This window comes from Chrysemys picta, chromosome 1 (genome assembly GCF_011386835.1).
Source record: "Chrysemys picta bellii isolate R12L10 chromosome 1, ASM1138683v2, whole genome shotgun sequence".
NCBI lineage: Eukaryota > Metazoa > Chordata > Testudines > Emydidae > Chrysemys > Chrysemys picta.
In genome coordinates, this window is record NC_088791.1 from 236,382,527 (window position 1) to 236,404,730 (window position 22,204).

At 42.2% G+C, this 22,204-nt stretch overlaps 1 protein-coding gene across 38 annotated transcripts in view; it reads right to left on the reverse strand.

Annotated features, from left to right (window-relative positions):
- Window positions 1–22,204, reverse strand: part of INPP4A (inositol polyphosphate-4-phosphatase type I A) — a 192,388-nt gene that overhangs the window by 121,691 nt on the left and 48,493 nt on the right. For 2 of the 38 annotated variants that reach the window (XM_065591358.1, XM_065591502.1), the window contains exon 1: window positions 15,976–16,128. The exons of 32 other annotated variants lie outside the window; for them this stretch is intronic. The gene's annotated coding sequence lies outside the window, so the exon portion shown is untranslated. Of the gene's footprint in view, window positions 1–15,975; window positions 16,225–22,204 lie in introns of those variants that run through there. 4 more of the 38 variants (XM_065591494.1, XM_065591467.1, XM_065591440.1 and 1 more) reach the window with 4 other exon arrangements.

Genomic DNA, 22,204 nt, shown 5'->3' on the forward strand with positions numbered 1-22,204 from the left:
GCGCAGAATAAAAACTAAGTAATGCATTACTGCACTAATGCCACATCATAATGACTATAGAAACATATGGGGGGGGTGTGCAAAAAAAGTACCTTTGTTATCACAGTTTGACATCTTTGCCTGCTTCTGCATACCCAGAATAATAAATGCCAAATGGCTTAACTGCCTGTTAAGGAGCCAGAAAATTATTTTATGAATTAAAACATTTTATTTGAAAGTAGAAAAAATACTTCAATTTTATGCATTTCAGGACAATACCAGGTAAAATATTTCAGCTGAAACATTGGAGCCATATTGCTGCACTATAAACACATTTTTATACTATGCTGCACATAATGGTATGAAGGTAACAGGTGCACATACTCAACGGGCATTTCTCAAGCAAGATTCTTAGCCATTTTGGGGAAAAAAAACTTTTTAAACAACTAAAGGCATCAATTAAAAATGAAATGACCAGCAGCCTCTTAAACATCAAGCTCTTAAAACTTGTAAAGTTTGGGGAAGACTCATACTTAAAAACAATTATCGTCACTGGTTTTACGTGATACTCCAACTAAAAAGTATTAACCACTTTATGTTATTGTTTATAAATACAGTATATTACATAGGTATTTACACTGCAGTCATTATCATGGTATTGGAGTGCCTTTTAGAGCAGTGGTTCTCAACCAGGGATACATGTACCCCTGGGGGCACTCAGAGGCCTTCCAGGGGGTACATCAACTCATCTAGATATTGCCTCGTTTTACAACAGGCTACATAAAAAGCACTAGCGAAGTCAGTACAAACTAAAATTTCATACCATGACTTGTTTAGACTGCTCTATATACTATACACTGAAATGTAAGTACAATATTTATATTCCAATTGATTTATTTTATAATTGTATGGTAAAACTGAGACAGTAAGTAATTTTTCAGTAACAGTGTGCTGTGACACTCTTGTATTTTTATGTCTGATTTTGTAAGCAAGTAATTTTTAAGTGAGGTGAAACATGGGGGGTACGAAAGACAAATTAGACTCCTGAAAGGGGTACAGTAGTCTGGAAAGGTTGAGAGCCACTGTTTTGAGAAGTCTATACAAAGACCTGAGTTTTCTTTCCCTGTTAAAGGGGCAGGCAGGATTGTCTAGACTGAACTTCATTTCTTACTTCTATGCCTATCTGACCTTCAGGCCGCACTGCAAAAGATTTGTGTTTAACTCTAGCTTTTGGAGAGAAAGAGCCTTGATGATGGCAGAGGTTTACACAGAGGTGGGGGGTTTTGTTGGTGGTCAAGTTTAGCCGGTGGGGTGATCTGTTAGTTTTAATTGATTTTATTTTCGTTAGTAACATCAATCCCAGGTGCCTAGAAGGTCAATTAGGTACCTTTTGTATTTTTAAAAATCTAAATAAATAAATACAAATATTCTTATTTTTCTCTTTTCCCATGGTGAGAACAGGCTGGGTAGGGAGAGGTTTGGTATTTTTTCTATCAAGACTGACAGTTTCTATATACTAAAATAGTTATTTCTAAAGAAGAGACTGAAAGTCACAATTAGCTACAGTCACAGTAATAGGTGCTCCTATAATTGAGATACCAAGTTATAACGCTCTAATAGACACTGCCACAGTTTAGCTGCAGGACATTTTATATGTTGCCAACGTTTAAAATAGACAAGTCACTACTGGGTTCAATTAGAAACAGAGTGTGAGGGAGATGAAGGAGTGCATTGAATCTAAACCTTCAATTAAATTTTTAAATGGCACAAAGTGTGGTATCTAATGCTTATTCTTAGGGCCTACCAAATTCACGGCCATGAAAAATGCATCATGGACAATGAAATCTGGTCTTGTCTCCCCCCCCCATGAAATCTGGTCTTTTGGGTGCTTTTACCATATAAAGATTTCATGGGGGGAGACCAGCGTTTCTCAAATTAGGGGTCCTGACCCAAAAGGGAGTTGCAGGGAGGTCACAAGGTTATTTTAGGAGGTCACAGTATTGCCTCCCTTACTTCTGTGCTGACGTCAGAGCTGGGCAGCATACCATACCATGCTACCCTTACTTCTGTGCTGCTGCTGGCAGCAGCTCTGCCTTCAGAGTTGGACTCCCGGCCAGCAGCCACTGCTCTCCAGCTGCAGAACTCTGAAGGCAGCACCACCACTAGCAGTAGCAAAGAAGTGAGAGCAGTAGTACCGCAATACCCCCTACAACAGAGGTAGGCAAACTTTTTGGCCTGAGGGCCGCATTGGGTTTCGTAAATTGGACGGAGGGCCGGTTAGGGGACAGGGCCGCTTAGGGGAGGGGGTCGTAGCCCGGCCCCATCCACACACACCCACTCCCTGTCCCCTGACTGCCCCCGGACCGCCGCCGCCCCATTCAACCCCTTCTCTCATTCCTGACGCCCCTCCCCCCCCGGAACCCCTGCCCCTTCCAACCACCCCTTCTCCCTATCCCCTGACTGCCCCCTGCCGCCCCATCCAACCCCTCCCCGCCTTCGTGACTGCCCCCCCCGGGACCCCTGCCCCCATTCAACCCTCTGTTCCCCCACCCAACCTCTATCTACACCCCCGAACTCCCCTGCCCTCTATCCAACCCCCCCTGCTCCCTGCCCCCTTACCGCGCTGCCGGGAGCAGCGGTGGCTGGCGGTGCTACAGCCACGCTGCCCAGCTGGAGCCGGGCCATGCCGCCGCCACCACGTAGCACAGAGCACTGGGTCAGGCCAGGCTCTGCAGCTGCGCTGCCCCAAAAGCTCGCAGCCCCGCTGCCCAGAGCATTGCGCCAGTGGCGGAGCGAGCAAGCTGAGGCTGCGGGGGAGGGGGGGCAGTGGGGGAGGGGCTGGGGACTAGCCTCCCAGGCCAGGAGCTCGGGAGCCAGGCAGGAAGGTCCTGCGGGCTGGATGTGGCCCGCGGGCCGTAGTTTGCCCACCTCTGCCCTACAACAACCTTGTGACACCCCCCCACACACACACTACTACTTTTTGGGTCAGGACCCCTACAATTACAACACCATGAAATTTCAGATTTAAATAGCTGAAATCATGACATTTACCATTTTTAAATCCTCTGACCATGAAACTGACCAAAACGGACCGTGAATTTGGTAGCATCCTACTTATTCTCCAACCAGCCTCTTCCAACAATGAATAGGATTTTAAATAAAGGAGTATGGTACATTTAACATATAACTCCACCTGCTTTATTGGCAAACAAAGGCAAGTTGAGCCAAATTACATTTGCCGCTAATGCAGACTATTATCCAGCCAATGACAGTATGGTATTGTAAGACTGGCAGTGAGGTCCAATAGACTGAGCACAAGGCTAGGAGCTAGGAACTCCTGAATTTTAACCCCAGCTATGCCAATAGCTACCTCTGTGGCCTTGGTCAATCAATTCATCTCTCTGGCTCAGCTTACCATCAGCAAAATGGGGATAACGCTACCTACTTACCTTAAAAGAGGTTTGTGAGGATGAGTTAATGTTTGTACATTGCTCCAACAAAAGGAGGACACTACGTGAACCTTAAATTTCACTCAGGTTATGTCTAGACTAGAAAAAATGGTCATGTTTAGAAATGTGTTAGCTAACTCTATTTTAAACAGGATTTTTCACTTAGTGTAGAAAGGGCAAGTTATGTTTAAAATGTGGTAGCTAGTTTTAGTTAACCCTAGCATCCCTAAAACTTTGAATTGTATTCAAAGGTAAGATTTTATTATTAATTATTATTATTAAAATTGCATTTTCTGAGCACCTGCTTGGGCGTTCCCATCTTGTGACACAATTACAGCATGGATCCAATTTAAAAAACAAAATTTAGGTCTATTTCCCCTGGGCTTTAATTCCAGCTATAACTAATTTAGAAGATGACCTTCACTGCTTATTTTTCCATTCATTTGGGTATTTCCAATTATTAAGCCAGGGTGGTCCAATGTCATTTAAAACAGAAAGAAGCTAGTTGGCCACTGAGCCCCGCCCCGTGAAATCTCTCCTGCTCAATCGCCATATTGTATTTATAGTTAAATTGCTTTGCAATAGCAATATGACATGGCCGTGTGTGAAAATACTCTCTCATATTACACCAGACCTAGAACTTTTTTGCAGACGTTCTGCCTTTGGCCTTCCACACGAAGAAAAAGATGGTGACACACAAAAGGTTCTTCATGCCCTGATGTGTCTTACTGCTTAAATTAAAAGTTTATGGAAATTGGCTTGCAATCTACTTAAAATACAGTTATAAGTCCAGTGCTTGCTGCCAAATTCTGAAAGCCTTTTAGATCCCTCACTGCAGGAAATGTGATGCAGGTTTCTCGGCTCCCCTGCTGACAGGACTGCAGACTCTCCAAGTCCCTCGCTGCAGGTCTGGGAGAGAAATAAACTTCTCAGCTGTTAACATAAACATTGAGGCTACTGTACAAATGGACAAAAGCACCATTCTGAGCTCCAACTGCCATCAAGTCTTGCTTATGCCATTACCCTTATTGCAGCACATACGGCATGTGACACCACCCACTGCGACGGAGACTCCAGAAAGACAGGCACAAAGGGGTACATTTACTATTGTGAGAATGAGTGTTTGTACTGAAAATTCCCCACTTCTGCCCCATGGCTGCTCACTCCCTCCATGTCCCACAGACCAGGGACAACAAAAGCCAGTCTCTCCTGGAAGGAGCAGGCAAGTAAGCATTTCCCCTTATAATGAATTGTGTAAATATCGCTGAAGTGTGTCTGAAACAACCCGTGATACTGTGGGTGGTTTTGTTCCCTTACAATGGGCTAATTTATTCCAGCCCTTAGTGAGCTGGGCAGTAAGACTCCACTTAGTGGCTTGCGTATGTTCATATTCTTACTCCAGTCATAGGGCGGGAGAACAGGCACTACCCACCTGACATTCCGGCCTGCGAGCAAGGAGGGAATGGAGGGGGAAGAACCCTGGCTCTACCCCATCCTCTTTATCATCAGCCAGAACAGCTGATGTGCTCCATGAAAAGGGGTGAAAGTTGCTCTCTCCTCTCCCTGAGTAATGGGGATGCCAGGGAAGAATTGTGACTGTATGAATCAGTATCATTCCTGGCTCCTGGGGCAGTACAGCTACACACTGCCCCTTACTCAAGGCAGATTGTAAAGTTACAATCTAGCTCAAAGGGAGTTTCCTGCTAATACATGTTAAGCACTTGTATTTTCTTTAGTCAGCCTACAAATTTGGACAATGCTTTTCTTTCCTAGGTCAAGCTGAATTAACTCTGGTTGTGATCTGCAGTTGAAGGGCGGTAGGATATATTGTATATTGCTATTGTGTTCTGCCTCTCCCCATTCTCTTTATTGTTTCAGAATCTTAGCCCATTTTTAAAAACAGGCAGTAAAAGTTACAGGGGGATTAATTCATTTTTTTTCTGGGAATTTTTAATTTTACTGAATCATCATCTTGTTACAAAGAGGAGAATGATGAATTGTTCTCCTTAACCACGGAGGACAAAATAAGAAGCAATGGGCTTAAATTGCAGCAAGGAAGTTTTAAGTTAGACATTAGGAAAAACTTCCAAACCCTAAGGGTAGTTAAGCACTGGAACAAATTACCTAGGGAGGTTGTGGAATCTCCATCATTAGAGGTTTTTAACAGCAGGATAAACAAAAACCTTTCAGGGATGGTCTAGCTATTAAGTTCTGCCCCAGTGCATGGACTAGAAGATGACCTATCAAGGTCCCTTCCAGTCCTACATTTCTATGATCTGTAACTTGCCCAGGCACATCCCTACAAATATTAACAATCAGTATTCACATGGCTCCTGTAGTGACTGTTCTTGAAAATACTAATTTATTCTAGACAATATCACAATTACATCAAAACATGCATTTAGAAAAAAGCAGAGAAAACATTTTCTTGGTCCAACTCCCACAGAATGATTTCATTCTCACTTGCGTTAAATACAACACTTGTACTTTAGCTGCACTAAAATCCATTTCAGCTCCCCTTTTGTGTATTTTGAGATGAGAGAAAACACATGACTATGGTAGCTCCTCCCAGTAAATACTTGTGTAACCCATGTGCCTAATAGGGAGATATCTCTTTAAGAGACCCATTGGGGAGAGGTAGGAGTGAGTTGTGTCTGGGTCACTGTTGCTAGGCGGATTAAGCACTCCACATCCAGAAGCTTCTGGAATTGGGTGTGGTAGTTTTGGGTCTGCTCCAATAGGTTCCCTGTTGCTGGGGTCAGACTCCATGAGGGCAATCAGTCTGGGCAGCTGCTTCCCAGAAGGCCAGGTGTGAGTTTGGAGAAGCTGAGCCCAAGAGCAGGAAGCAGGCTGTTGTCCCCAACTCTGAAGCACTTTGCAGCAGATTAGTGATGTTGTTAACCCTCTAACAGGAAAGCATGGGCAATGCTAATTATAGCAAGGGGCAATTGGGAGAGAAAAATAATTTCTATTTTAATTGTATGCTTTGAATGTTGTTTTGATTTTAGCCAAACTGTTCTAGTTAAATTGTCTCAACTAGTCTGAGTCACCAACTTTTCTTTACAAGTAGTAATGAGGAAAGAGTCGTTTTTATTTTGCTATTCTCAGTTTTGTATTTTCTTATAACAGGTTTTTTTTAAATCTATACACATAACTGAGTGGTTGGTTAATCAGTTAGCTGACTGGTTAGTGTGATTTCAGCAGAGGAAGAGTCTGCCTGGATTCCAACTGAAGATCCCTACAAGCAAGTGGAGGGAAGATGTTGTTTTAGACTCAGCAGACTGTATAGATTTGGTGATCAAAGACTAACTGAGACCTTGGTGAACAAAACTTAAGCTTCTGGGAACTTTCCGTTTCTTCTCACTGTTTCTGTGGGGACTGAACTGTTCAGATTTTAATGTGTTTTCTTTATTTATGTACAACTGTGAAGGTAATGTCTGTGGATTATAAAATAGCCATGTCATGCTGTAAAAAGTAGATTATTATATTATTATTTGTTTCTTTATCATAAGATTTTATAAAGCTATTTAATTAAATTCATTTCTTTAGTTCCTTTTGGGACTTGAATGTGGGGAAATTGACCCTGTGCAATCCTTGCTGAAAATCCTTAGACACTGAACTCTGGGTCTCCAGCTACTGTCTATGGGACTTTTTTTTTTTTAAAGGCACAGGAGATGGGAAATGAAGTGAACTCTAGCCCACCCAAAGGTTACACTTGCACACCTCCACAACTCAGTCATATGCCAAGTGTACAGTGATGGCTGTACATTAAGAATCGTTGGAAATAAGATTACAAAATAAGGCCCCAATCTTGCATGTTGCTCTGTATGAGCAGATCCTGCCCTTTATGAGCAGATCCTGCCCTTGTGTTCTCTTTTAAATGTTAAAGGAAGGTTCTGTTTTGTCATCACAGATGTATACTATGGTCCAGCCCAGTGACTCAGTAATACAGAGTGACATCATGAGATAGACTGGAGAAGGGAGGGAGTGACTTGAGGAGAACATGAAGAGTGAGAAAATTCTGAATGAGGATGGGTCACATCTGCCTGACTCACAGGTGGGAGGGAGAAGCACATTCTGAATTAGAGGACACCAACACACACAAAAATAGATGTGTTTTATAAACAGGGCTCTCACTTTCTGTAATAATGGGAAATTCAGTCCTGGTGACAGAAATCTGTCAAAACTTGGCTGCAATGTTCTATGACATCTCATCCATATACTTCTATCTCCCCTTATTAAGTCAGTTTTAGAGATCCTGGTTAACAAGCACTAATGCAGATCAAGCCAAAAGTGTACATTACCTCCCCAGGAAGCCTGTGAGAGGAAAAAGAGGTTTCCATCTTCTGAATATTTGTATTTGATGTATTTATTTTTCAGTTAAAACTCCCCCTTTCTGCTGCATTGTTTACCAAAATTTGTCACAAAGCATCGTACTTCTGCAACAAAGAGCCCCTGAGCTCCAGGGGCTTTGTCTATAGTCTTTTGACAAAGAGCATACAGAGAGTGAAAGTAAACGTAACCAACTACCATCCTGTTCAGTCTCACTATACGGAGAAGCATGAGAAGCAACTGCAGAATAAATCTGTTTTTTCTCCAATGGACACAACTGATCTTAAAATTTGAGCATAAAACACAGCGAACACACAAAAACATCTAGCTATAAACCATCTTTCATTGAAAGTTTTAATTATTTCAAAGGCATTAAAAGTAATGGGGTCTAATGTAGACTAAGTTACCATGGGATACAAGGGAAGTAATGTACATTAAGTAGCCATGGGATAAGAGGGAAGGTCCTCTCATGGATCAGTACCTGGTTAAAGCACTGTTTCCCAAACTTGGGATGCCATTTGTGTAGGGAAAGCCCCTGGCAGGCTGCGCCGGTTTGTTTACCTGCTGCGTCCGCAGGTCCACCCGATCGCAGCTCCCACTGGCCACGGTTCGCTGCTCCAGGCCAATGGGAGCTGCTGGAAGCGGCGGCCTGTACGTCCCTCGGCCTGCGCCGCTTCCAGCAGCTCCCATTGGCCTGGAACAACGAACCGCGGCCAGTGGGAGCCGCGATTGGCCGGACCTGCGGATGCGGCAGGTAAACAAACCAGCCCAGCGCGCCAGGGACTTTTCCTACACAAGCGGCGTCCCAAGTTTGGGAAACACTGGGTTAAAGGATAGGAAACCAAGGGTAGGAATAAACAGTCAGTTTTCACAATGGAGACAGGTGAACAGCGGGGTCCTTCAAGGATCTGTACTGGGACCTGTGATATTCATTAATGATGTGGGAAAAGGGATGAATAGTGAAGTGGCAAAGTTTGCAGACAATACAAAATTATTCAAGATAGTTAAGTCCAAAGCAGGCCGTGAGGAGTTCCAGATGGATCTCACAAAACGGGGTGACTGGGCAACAAAATGGTAGATGAAATTAAACTCTGATAAATGCAAAGTAATGCACATGGTATTGGTATAGTTGGGATTATTTTTTCCAATGATGAGTTCTAAATGAGCTATTACCACCCAAGAACGAGATCTGGAGTCTCCATGGATAGTTCTCTGAAAACACCTACTCACTGCACAGCAGCAGTGACAAATACAGGTAAAAGACAGACAAGGTAAATGGTGTAAATGTATTAAACAGTAATAGGGTTAAACAAAACATTGGAAAAAACAGGAAAAAATAATTCACACCATTTCTCATTTGAGAAAATGGTGCACTATGATAGATATAGCCGTGGTACCTCAAGTAGAGGCACTATCAGTGCTCACAATACAAATAAGATTTAGCTGGCACAATACTTGGATGGGAAGACTCCAAGTAAGACCCCTAAGTGCTTCAAGAAATGACGTTGGTGATTTAATAGGTGGCTTACTTCCATCAGAGTCACTACAGTACCCACTGCCCATGGACTCTAATTTTATGCACCCCCTAAGCTTCAATTGGGTACAGAATTCTTCACTCAAATTGTAGCATTACATGTGCTTTTAAGCAGCCACTACATTTCACAGTTTCCTTTAGTGTTGGGAAAAACCATATAGATATATTGTATATAAATAGTTTGCACAATCAATCAAGTCTATAAAGCACTTTGGGATTCTTTGGGAAAAGATGAGCTCTATAAACAGAAGTTGTTATAAATCTGTTGATTTCCCACCAAGTTTTTCAAGAATGCTCTACTCACATGAAAAATTTTAAGGCAAATCATTGCTGTATCCTAGTTAGTGCTGAAACATTACTTAATTTATTTCTCCACAATGATACGTCACTCAGGGAAGCAGAGGAAATACCCTTTAGGCAACAGATGTTACTCATGCTTAGGGTGACCAGATGTCCTGTTTTTAAAGGGACAGTCCTGTTTTGTGGGACTTTTTCTTATATAGGCGCCTATTACCCCCACCCCCGTCCCGTTTTTTCACAATTGCTATCTGGTCACCCTACTCATGCTGTATTACAAATTCTAATATTGGCCACTTTCCATACATACCACTGTCCATTTACTATTTAAACTGATAGCACAATTTCCTTGAACTCAGTCGTTTATAGAGTAAACCTCCTGTTTGGCCCCACCATCTTTTATTTTATAAACAAGCTTTGCCATCTGAACTGTAGACTCCATAGAAATGCAGTTGAGGATACATAAGACGTTGAACTCCATCTGGTTTCACCATTTGTTTTTTGAAAGCATTGCCTTTCTGAGAGTCTAGATTACATGTCCCCTTGGCTGCATCTGCACTGGGGAAACAGTAAGCATTTCTCTGTATACATTTTTCTCTGTACAACAACACAACAATAGTAAAAACATCTGTGCCTTCCACAGGACTACTTCCACCAATGGAGCTGCACCAGCACAGGAAAACAACTACAGAAATTTGTAGTGTAGACACCACTATGGGAGCTAAACTCCTATTATGCACATGAATCTCCCATTTATTTGAGTGGGACCTTAAATCACCAACACTCAGGATTGAGCATTTATTGCCTCAACTTTATAAGTTATATATGCAACAGATTCTATAAGATTCACTTTAAAATAGAAAAATCTAATTAATATTAATCGAATAATAGAACACTAATAAAACAGCAATTCCTCATTATCACCACCAATACACACACACACACACACACACACACACTTACTTCCAGGCTTTGAATCATTTAAGAAGACTCCTTCTCATTGAACATACACAGCTCAATATAATTCTTCTGACCAAACCTTTAGGAAATAGAAAAATCAGTACAAAACTATCTTGCTATTATTATTCTATGTCTTTTCCAGGGAATAACATTGCTACTAGTGAATAATATGACTTTTGGGATTAAAGTCAGATACCTAAGAGCCTGAAACATTACAGAAGAAATATTTTGGAGCATGTTATAGTTTAGGAAGCTCAGGATTAAAATACATTTGTCATCTATCACATAGGAATTTATTCTTGTTGCAGACCAGGGGTCGGCAACCTTTCAGAAGTGGTGTGCCGAGTCTTCATTTATTCACTCTGATTTAAGGTTTCGCGTGGCAGTAATACATATTAATGTTTTTAGAAGGTCTCTTTCTATAAGTCTATAATATATAACTAAACTATTGTTGTAGGTAAAGTAAATTAGGTTTTTAAAATGTTTAAGAAGCTTCATTTAAAATTAAATTAAAATGCAGAGCCCCCCCGGACTGGTGTCCAGGACCCGGGCAGTGTGAGTGCCACTGAAAATCAGCTCGTGTGGTGCCTTCGGCACGTGTGCCATAGGTTGCCTACCCCTGTTGCAGACTATTTAATGCCACCTAAAAGCCCGGGTGTTGAAAAGTAATTCCTATAGCCAGGGGTATTTTATAATCCGAGTCATTTCCCAACTAATTCATGGAAGTTTATATGTTCCTTAGTTCACTTTTACCTGTAACATTTCTACAATCAACCCTGTGGCATTGCTAAATACTACCCAGAAAATAATCTGATTTAAGGATTAAGTGCCATTTTTTAAAGTACACACACAAGGTCACTCCCCAACCACATGTGACTCAGTACTTTACCACTTCACTGCCATCCTTTGAAGCCTGAACAGCATATGCAAGAGGTGCTCTGCTGCATTAAAAGATGAAATGCAAAACCAAAATGAAAACTAAACTAATCCCAGACTTCTGCATTCTACTTGACTGTAGGGGGTATTCAGCACAGAAATAGCATGGCATGACCTGAAGCCCCAACCTCATTTAAACAGAGCACACTGAGCCAGATTCATCCCTGTGCTGGCTATGAGGTGGCTTAGGCTATAAAAGGCTAGATCAGCAGCGGCTCAGTCCTTGAGGGTTGACCAAGCTTGTACCCCTGCTCCCATGGCACTGTGGACCTTATTCAGTCAGGGAATAGGCACAGATTTGCCCTGGCAATGCTTTCTCCCATCCTTAGCATGCCCCCATAACACTTCCTACACAGGGGACTTCTGGAGTGGGAGCACACAGAGGGCAGAACTACTTCAGTACCTGGCAGAGAGGTCCGCTATGCTGCTAATCTTCACTGGGGGGGTGGGGATGGGGTGTTTACACCTGTTTTATGACCCCTTTCCGCTATGTCAGCACAAAGGAGCCTTAGGGCAGTGATGACTTGGGTCCTTCCTGAATACGCTGGGGAGCAAAGAGAGACCAAGCTTTACTGGCCTTTCCCCCCTTCTTTTAAAGCCCAGGGAACAGTTCTAATCCAAACAGGTGACTTTATCTGGAGACCAGGAAAAACTATAGAAACAAAGCAAATACTTCTGCCTCTCCATGAAATAAGTGACCATAAAGCAGTTAATTTAGCTTTCTATAGCTTGACACCATGACTAATTAGTCAATTAGAAAGAAAATTAGATTTTTAACAAATGAAATGGTTCAGAATTACAAACACCAGGTTGGGCTGCTCAAGTTCAGGAATTTCATTTCCATGACAAACACCCAATTTCCAGTTGTTTACCTCTAACACCTCCCGCCCCCCCCCCAAAAAAAACCAACCGTGTGTCTAAATCTACTAAACCAATTCCCTCTTTTCGTCCCCCCACAACAATTTTGAGTTAAAAACAAAAATAGCATGGCTGTTTTGAGCCACAGGACTATTTAAGACAGATATGATTATTTAGTTTTATTTAGTGGACCGCAGAGACATTCATTTAAAAAAGTAAAGTATCACAGAAAATTTGTTTCTAAAATAAGTCAATCACTACCCTCCCCCGCATTTTGAAAAAAAAAAAAAGATAGTAATTTCATTTCAGTAACAGGACTAATGTTCCTCAAGGATCTTAACCAATCTCTTTAGAAAGCCTGGGCATGATTACAGACGTTCCAAAGTACCTGAGGGAGCTACTGTAGGGGATACACGGCAGGTGCTTCTCACAATGTCAGGTGTCAAAGAATTCAGGAATTTAAGTTTGGTGCAAGATGCTTCTATTTTCTCCTTGCTCCCCCTCCTAGTTTTTCAGTTTACTCACAAGGATATCACCCATGTTTTCTGTGCAAACTATTTCTCACCCCCCTCCACCACCCCACGTGGTGGGAGCGAGAATAAGTAATGAGAGAGTCATTGGGAGAGCAAGGGAGCATAAAAATGACCCTGTAGCATGGTGATGAGAACACTCACTAGCCCCCCTGCTCCAATTACTTTTTAAATGACTTATCTATAGTACAATAGCTTCAACAGGAGATACTGAGGGAGCCCCACCTGAGAATATCCCATAATTTAGTGGTTAAGACACTCACATAAGGGGTGGCAGATTCCTACTCAAATCCTTTATCCCCTTCAGGCAGAGGGGGGACTTGAAGTGGGGGTCTCCTGACATCCCAGGTAAGTATCCCAACTACTTGGCTAAAAGTTATAAGGGAGGTGGTCGTCCTCCTCTTCCTCTCACACACAAACCCAACCAGTTTGTGTAAGCTCACCCAATGCAGCAGCTGAGTTACCGGATTGGGCCCCACAGGTGAGTTACGAGGTTTGTGAATCGCTGTGGAGCTTAGACATTTGAACCCCTGGTGTGAGGCTTGCAGGGTGCATGCGCAGAGGCAGTAACAGACATCTAGGGAACTTTTACTGCAAAAATGTAGGCACCAAATGAGTTTAGGTGCCTATATGCTTCAGCGGCAGATGAGCATGGGGGCTGCGAATCCCAGTGGTGTCTGATTCTGGGATTTAGGCACATAAAGCGGCAGTTAAGTGCCTAAATCCTTTTGTGAATCCAGCCCAAATTGCCCAGGTAAACTACAAAGTGGGGGGGATTTTTTTTTTTAAGTTTTTCTCTTTTAAAATTGATGTCCTTTTCCATGTCGGCGTATTAATCCAAACCCTGAGTTGAGAGAGACACAAGATAACCAGCATCTCTGGAGTTAACATAGCACTCTGTTGCACTGCAGTGGTTGCTCTTCTGAGGTCACAGAAAGCAAGAGTGGGTTGTGAACAAAAGCAGAGTGAAGAGAGGCTGCATTCAGGGCAGCTATTGTCATTTTAACTAAATATGTTAATTTAATTTGTTTTGAAAATGTTAACTACTAATAATTTAACTGTCTCTCTCAATTGCAGTATTGCAAAGACTGTACAACTCCCACTGAAGTCCTTAAAAGGATACTATTTTTTTTTCTCTTACTCAGTTTACAGATTGGTACGAGACAGAATACACATTCTACACACTCATCATACACATAGTCAAAACTAAGTGCACGTACACACATGCGCGCACACATACACCCTCCAAAAATGCAGAGAGGTTTGAGGAATGTTTTCCTTATTTCAGTCAGTTCAGATACCCTTCCCTTTGTGTAGTAGACACTGTTAAGGTTCCATCACAGGAGAATCTAGGAAGCAACCATAGTTTGCCTCCATAATATTACATAGAGAGAGAGATGTAGACATAGGTTTTACATACCTAAACAATGAAATTACTCATTGACTGAAAATCTGCTCTGGGAGAAGGAGAGCCAAGAGCTGAACTTTCTAAAGACCATTCTCATGCTACAACTTTTTAACTCCAATGGCACCTGCGGTCTAAGACTACTACAAGCACAATGACTGAGGTAAAGACGTTAGGCTCACCTCTCATAAAGCGATAGGAAACAAATTAGAACCTCTCTAATTCACAGCAATGACAGAAAACCATTGTGAATCAGTACGTTTTGTAAATTCGCAAGTAATTAATCACTCAGAAAAAAACCCAGGGACAAGGTAGCACAATTCTGAAAATTGTAATTTACATTGGTTTTAATGCTTCATAGTTCACAAGCAAATAAGGCCTGGTATCTTTCGTAAAAAGAAGTGCATCTTAGTGGTGTGAGACCTCATTACAGAGCCCTCTCTGCTAGTAAATCTTTGAGAAATGAGGAACATGTGTCCCTCTGGTACAAATTATAAAGTATGGAGATTAATGAAGCTCTCTTGTAGTCAAAAGTGAGTCAGCCAGCGGCCAGCTTTCTAAGCCACCTTCTTTCTGAGATTAACAGTGTAACACAACAGATGACCAGGCTGCAATAGGTTATTAAGAGCAATTACCAACTTAATTGTAAGGTGCAACCTAACAGACAAGTGCCTTCTAAATCCAAAATATACAAAGATATATGCCAAAAGCATAAAACGAAGTTTAACACATGACTGCAGCTGAAAAGGAAAGATTAATAGGAGGACTTGTGAAAGGAAGGACACTATTCTAGACCAAAACTGATGAAATACAGTAATCAGTTATGAGGAGTACAGCAAAGACTCAAAACTTAGTAGGATTCCACCTGAGGATTATTAGCAATTTTGGTATGATACAAAAACTGTACTTTTTATAGCGAATGCCAACTTACAAAAACACGACTTTCATCACTTTTGAAATGTAAGCTAAAGAAAGTCAAGCTTCTGCGCCTGAGGAATTGACTAGCACATGTACTGTTCTTTGCAGATAACAATTAGAGCAGTATATATTCTAAACGTGTGTTATTTGGGGGCACAACAAAGGGAAAAAAGCAGCAGCAGGAGATACCGTTTTAAGTACTTCAAGCAACGGAGTTAACCTAAGCAACATTTACATTGAGGCAGTAAGGTACAGGTCACACCCAGCATCATACATGCACAACCTTAACATGCAGGGTAAACTAATGATGTGATTTCAAATTTAAATCATTATTACAGTGATCCTGGCAAGGCTGTTTTTGATTCTGGAACTGCACAAATTCAGAAGTTGGCAAATTTGGTTTTAATGCATGAACTTGAACAGGAGTGCTTTCCAAATAATGAACAGAGTACTGTGTAATAACTCTCATTGCCCTAATACCTAACAGCTCTGCTCCTTTGAAAGAGGTCCTCTATCCTTAACATGGCTGCCATGCATTACATAACATAGGATGCACTAGAGTATATCATTAGTTTGTTTTGTAGCGCATGTACCACCCATTAGCCATATGATTCTCTGTATGACATTTCAAGCAGCAAAGATGATGCTCAGCAATAAGAAGGCTGCAAGGATCAGCATCCTCGGAGGAAAAGCAACGCATAGGAAATTCAACCTTCCCAAGCTATTCATCTCCCTTTTCCCATCTCTCTCCCTCTAAGGAAAAACAAACATTCTTACCTTTTAAAAAAAAAATTACGAACATAAACTGATCTTGCTCAGCAGAGCCTCCCGAGTTTCAGCCATGCCTGCAGAAATATCTTGGCACAATTGTCTCCTGCAGCAGGTAATCAATATCAGTCTGCTTCTTCTACTGCCAGAGCTGCTCCATCTGAATTCTAGCTAAAGTGAACACTGACAACGTGAGTCATCTCAGCGACTCATAGCAGATGCAGAGCTGCAGGAGGAGTTTAAGTTACAGTGTTTCTCACACACACACTATATATATATATATATATATATATATACACACACACACACACACACCAGCTCTATGCTGCTTCTTTCACAAGAGGTGTTAACAGCTTCATTTCCCTCTGCGTACATTTACTATATCAATTCAGCATAGTTAGTTATTAACTGCAAATCCAGGAAGCCACTTGTCTCCTCACCAGAAACATTATTTTTATTTTAAATGTAAAAGGTTGCTGCAACCTTGCCAAACTGTGCAAGTATCTAATACTACAGCAATTGAATGTATAATCCTGGCAAAAGTCTCAACACAAAACTCTTGAGCTCAGACCAGTAACAAAGATGTAGACTGGGGGGAAATTCAAGCAGCCCACAGGAATTTCCTAAACGCAGAAAATTTAATTGGGGTGAATTTCCTTCCTCTACATTAGCCCAATCTGTCATGCTTCTACATGGCAAAGTGCCAAGGGGAAAGTAGATGGGGGCGGGGTAAAAAACATTTGATTTATTTATATATTTCTATACATTTATCTAGATATTACCAATGCATCAATCACCATAGAATCTATGGGCAAGCCTACCTCCCCAGCCTGGGACCAGGACTTGAGGTTATGGTGCTGCGCCCACAACCCCCTTGTACTCCAGCCACTTTACCTACATGTGTGGGTGTTGGGGTGACACAATCCAAGAACGGACCAGTCCCCTGGCCCTTCCTGCAGCCTGCCCCCATCACTGCCCTCCTTGTGGAGCTGGCACAGAAACACTTTCTGCAGCACTCTAGAGGATCAGAGGACCTTGACCTGTGCTCCACCTGTGTAGCCCCAAGGCAGGACTTAAGCAGCACAGAGGGCCTTATGCTGGTGAATTTCACCCTGGAAAGAGTACATTTTTTAAAAGGCAACAGTTGCATACACATAATAATGAGGAGGTCCACATTTCCATAAACTTAGTTACCAATTTACTTCTGAATTGGCATATTACACCAGGGCAGTCAGAGTGCTGAAGCTCTCCTCCTTCAAAACACAGTTGGACACATCCTTCTGGGCAGCTTGCAGCTCAATAGAACAAAGTAACAAAGAACTATGGGACAACTAGAACAGCGTTATCAAAACCTTTCATATTTGGATTTATCTTTTCTTGGTAGGACGGCTATTCTTTACAGCAGAAGCTGCTGGCTAAGATAACGGTGCCATTAAAACTCACAGATCTGTGTATCAGTCCTTTTATATAAACATCCTAGATAGTTTAGAAAAAAGGCATTTGGTTTCTGTCAAAGCATTTACATCAGATGATCTTCCCCCAAACTCAGTAAACATCTGACTGGATATCACCCAGACAGATAGATTTCCACTGAGGCTTCTCACTGAAGAAGTAACGCCCAAAGCAAAAACCACAAGAAAAGACTAAGAAAAGCTTGTATGACCAAGAAAACATGGTGCATTTCCTTACAACAGTGCAAACGCTAAGGAAATCGTGATATAAAGAAACAATCACATCCAACACAATACCAGTCTACAAGACTCACCCCACTAAACACGACACTCAACCACACCAACACATTAACATCTTTAATACACTGAATTTCAGTTCAGTAACACTGTCCTTCCTCTCTGCTCACAAAGAACTGAGTCAAACCTATTTCACCAACGTGGCTATTGGAGCATCCGACGGCTGCGAGCAGTGCAGAAGAAGACGGTGGTGTTGGTTTCCACCGGGCTCCCTTTTGTGGAAATCTACCCTTCGATGAGAAAGAGCATTTGCACTTACACTTGCTGTATATGTTGAATGGACAATGAGACAGATTATGATTATCCCAAAGTAACTGCAAACGTCTCTGAGTATAGAGCATCTGAGCACCTAGAGAGAGAGCAACACATGCCGCAATATGGAGATGTGATGGGGAAGCTATGGTAGGGAAAACAAGGAAAAGCTGAAATAATGTTTGAAAGCTTTCCCCTTCTGCCTCCTCTTAAAAAAAAAAAAAAAAAAAAAAAAAAAAACAGTTTCGGGGAGAAGGAAATGGCACCAGCCTTTGCCCACTGCTACTCTTCACCACCCTCTGGCAATTACAGATAAGCCACAGAAGGGCGCATGAGTCGTTGACCTATTATGTTCATCACAAGTTATATTTTTCCCTCTCTTTAAACCAGTCCTCTTGTCCTGCTACTAAGACCACTGTTGCTTCTCAACAAGGAGCATCATGAGATCTCCAACAGCAACACTTTTCTCCCTCCTGGCACAGCTATACGCAGAGGTCAGACTGAACACCATCCTCAAGACTCCACAATCAAAAGAGCCAATAGGGGTCACTAGGATAGTCCCAACAGTGCTGGCCCTAGACCAAATAGTGTGCCAGGCAAGGAGCGTCTTCAGTGCCCCGCTTCCATTTGTTAAATTTTTGTATACGTGATTTTTATTGCATTTGTAGCCCACTTCACAACTGTGACGCATGATTTGCATGCATTACTTATCCATGTCATGTAAGACAATACATTTGCAAGCTAGGATCTGTAAATCTGTATTTATTCATGCCATATATAAGCAAATACAAAAAAGCATGTCGTCTAAGCTTATAGAAACTTTTAAATTTTAAGAATAACTGAAATGTACTAACATCAAGAAATTGAACTGTCCACCAACATTGGGTGGACCAGTATTAAATAGTGTTACAGTAGGTGACAGCCTTAGAACGTTAACCCCAGCCCTTTAGTTCAAAAGGTCACTTTTCTTGCATTTGCCCTTGTGAACTGAAGCACAACATCAGAGAGATCTAAAGATTGGACAATGGCATTTTTAAGTGATAAAATAGCAAAAATCTATGTTCTGCAGTCTTAGAAAGTCATCAAACATTACATGTTAAGCATGACAAAAGTAGTAACAGTATTTCTTTTATATTGTTGCATAGATAGGGGTTTGATAGGTATCTCTGGCATCTCATTAAATATGTCCTTTATTAATCACTACTTAGTCTCTTTAAGTCTTAAAACACAAATACACAATAAGACAAGGTTCACAGTATCGCAGCTGGGATCTCACTTTACTTCATTTTGTTCGTCTGACTGACTGACGACTGACAACACACCGCCCCTTATATACCCGCAAGGGCCTGGCTGACAACATTCTAGGAGGTTCAAGGAAAATTTTGTTCAGAAAGTCTGGAAAGTTCAACAAGATTCTACAAAGGTCCAGAACATTCTGGGAGGTTAGTGAAAAATGAATCTACATTCAGAATACGTGAAGTAATAGGCAAGGGTGCATATTAATGAATGCTAGAATTAAAATTCAGATTTGCACATGGTTGTAGGGGAATCATTTTAGGGAACCACTAGCAAAAATTTAAAAGGATGAAACAATACAAAGAAATCAAATTTATTTCACTGAAACTCTGCTGTGGTTGCTCTTAAGAAGCCAATTGTTTTTCACTGTTTAGTTAGACACTTCCCCTCCCAGGCTCCGGCTGCTGTGCTCCTCCCGACTCTTCGGCTTTATTTAAGAGCCGAGCTGCCCGAGCGCTACCGGCTTCGGGCAGCCCCCTTGCCTCCGGACCCTGTGCCGCCGGAGCAGAGCAGCTGGAGCCCGGGAGGGGAAGTGCCCGGCCGGCAGCTGGGGTCCAGAGGCAAGGGGGCTGCCCGAAGCCGGTAGCGCTTGGGCAGCTCGGCTCTTAAACAGAGCCGAAGAGTCAGGGGAGGAGCAGAGCAGCCGCGGGAGAGGAAGTGCCCGGCCGGTATTTTCCCAGATATGTTCGGCTTTTTGGCAATTCCCCCCCGGACGGGGGTTTGATTACCAAAAAGCTGGACATGTCCGGGAAAAAACGGACATACAGTAACCCTATTTAAAACAGCTTAGAATACACAGGCACTTTCGTTCTAGGGTATCTCATAACAGTGTGTTTCGATATACTGTTTCATGGCAGTGCCACATACACAAACATTAACTATCTCCATGTTATATACTTTTCTCCATCATGCCTTCAGATGCACAGTCCACTACATACCCCATAGACGAACATTTGTATGGCACTATGGGTATAAATCATGTTGCCTCCATGTCAACACACTCAAGAATTATTGGATTCTTGAAGGTGTGGCCATTGGCAAGGTATAAACAAGGAGTTTTAGAGCAGCTGATGCCTCATGAAAAACAATTCCATTTAGAAAGATTTTTTCCCCTACAACTATTGTTATTGCAAGGGATGAGTACATCCTAGGAGAGCTGTAAATTCCTGCCCTGTTTTTTGGAGTTATTCTGAAAGTGAATCCCTGTGAGCCCCATCAAGCTTTGATAGCTTTCTTTTTCCAACTGAAATGTCATATTTGGGCCGAGGCAATGCAGCACAGAAAGGTTTGTGCTGGAAAGAAAGCTATTGCATTTTGATAAGTGACTACCAGGCCTCTGTGAATCATGAATTCAAATGGAATCTACAAGTGGGGTAGTAAGACTGAGGTGCCTCTAATGAAAGATTCTGTAAAGAAGGCACTTTCACATATCAGACTGAGATACTTATCCTTTTCCTTTTATCTTTCAGAATTACAAAATCTAAAAACCTTCTATAGGACTCACGATTGTAGTACCTAAGCACTTCCTAAGCAAATGAAATCCACATAGCGAAGTCCCTAGTAGAACACAATATTCTTCCCCTCTCCCTGTCTAAAAGAGGCTCTCAATTGGGAATAACTAATTTTTTTAAACCATCATCCTGCTGAATATGGTGGGAATGCTCTGCCAAAGAGAACAGTCTTGCAGGATACTCTGAAGGCTGTCACAGTCTGGATTAATCTGATCTGCCCTGGAAGCTCATTCCATGTCAAATCCGCTCCACTGAGAATACTCCAGTTCTTATGGGCTTCATCCTGGGTTTTCTTAGTTGCAGTGTCTCAGAAAAGTGCAGCTTTCTTGCTGGGAGATGCAGCCATTGATGGAGCTGGATCGTGACCCATTGGTGTCTTGAAGATCAGAACCAAAGCCTTAATCTGGCAATGGAAGCAGACTGGGAACCAGTGAAAGAAGCAACAGTGAACTCTCCTGCCATGCAGCCACATCATGCACCAGCTGGAGCCTCTGCACTATGTCCTCCTTTTGCCCTAGATACAGCAAGTTTCAGTAACACAGCCTGGAAGTGATGAATACATGCGTCACTGTAGCCAGATCCTTGATCAGGAGGAAAAGGAAAAACTTCCTAATAAGCAAAAGGTGGACAAGGTTTTTTTTGCCTCTGATTCTACCTGGTTGTCCAGGCTTTACAGAACAGAACAGAACCCCAAGGCTTTGCAGTACTTTGATAAGGGTGAACAGATGCCTTCGATAAAAGAGGAAAACAGTCTTCCCCTCTGACCAGGCTCATATTGATCTTGTCTTTATTGTTGTTAGTTGTGTTACAGTAGCACCAAGAGGCCCTACCAGAGATCAGGACCACGCTGTGCTAGGCACCGTACATATAAAATGTAAGAGAGAACCTGCCCCAAAGAGCTTATCATTCAGTATATATGAGACAAAGAGAGAGAGAAAAGAAGTATTATTATCCCATTTGCAGATGGGGAACTCAGAACCCGAGAGGTGAAGTGACTTGCTCAAGGTCACGCAGGAAATGTGTAGCAGAGCCACAAATTTAAATGAGATCCCCAGTGTCCAGGGTCTTAGCAACAAGAGTCTTACAAGACCATCAATCCTTTTGTTCAGTTTCAGCCAAGTGCTCCTCTTTCAGGTGATTATCTTTTGCGGACACTGTGATACGCTTGTGATTGTGCTGGTTGCTTCTGTGGAAAATTAAATATACAGCTGGGAGTATTTTTGGGAATGGAGTCTGTGGCATCTAACCTCCTCTCCAAGTGGTCAAGTGTAGACATTGAAGAGGAGGAGCTGCAGAACAGATCCTGGAGGAACTCTCCATGTAAGGGTTCTTGGGGTGGAGCAGTAGTTACCTATCACCGCACTCTGGGGATTGGTGGAGATGAATGACTGGAGTTATTGTAGTGGTTGCATTTAATTTTAGCTCTGTCAC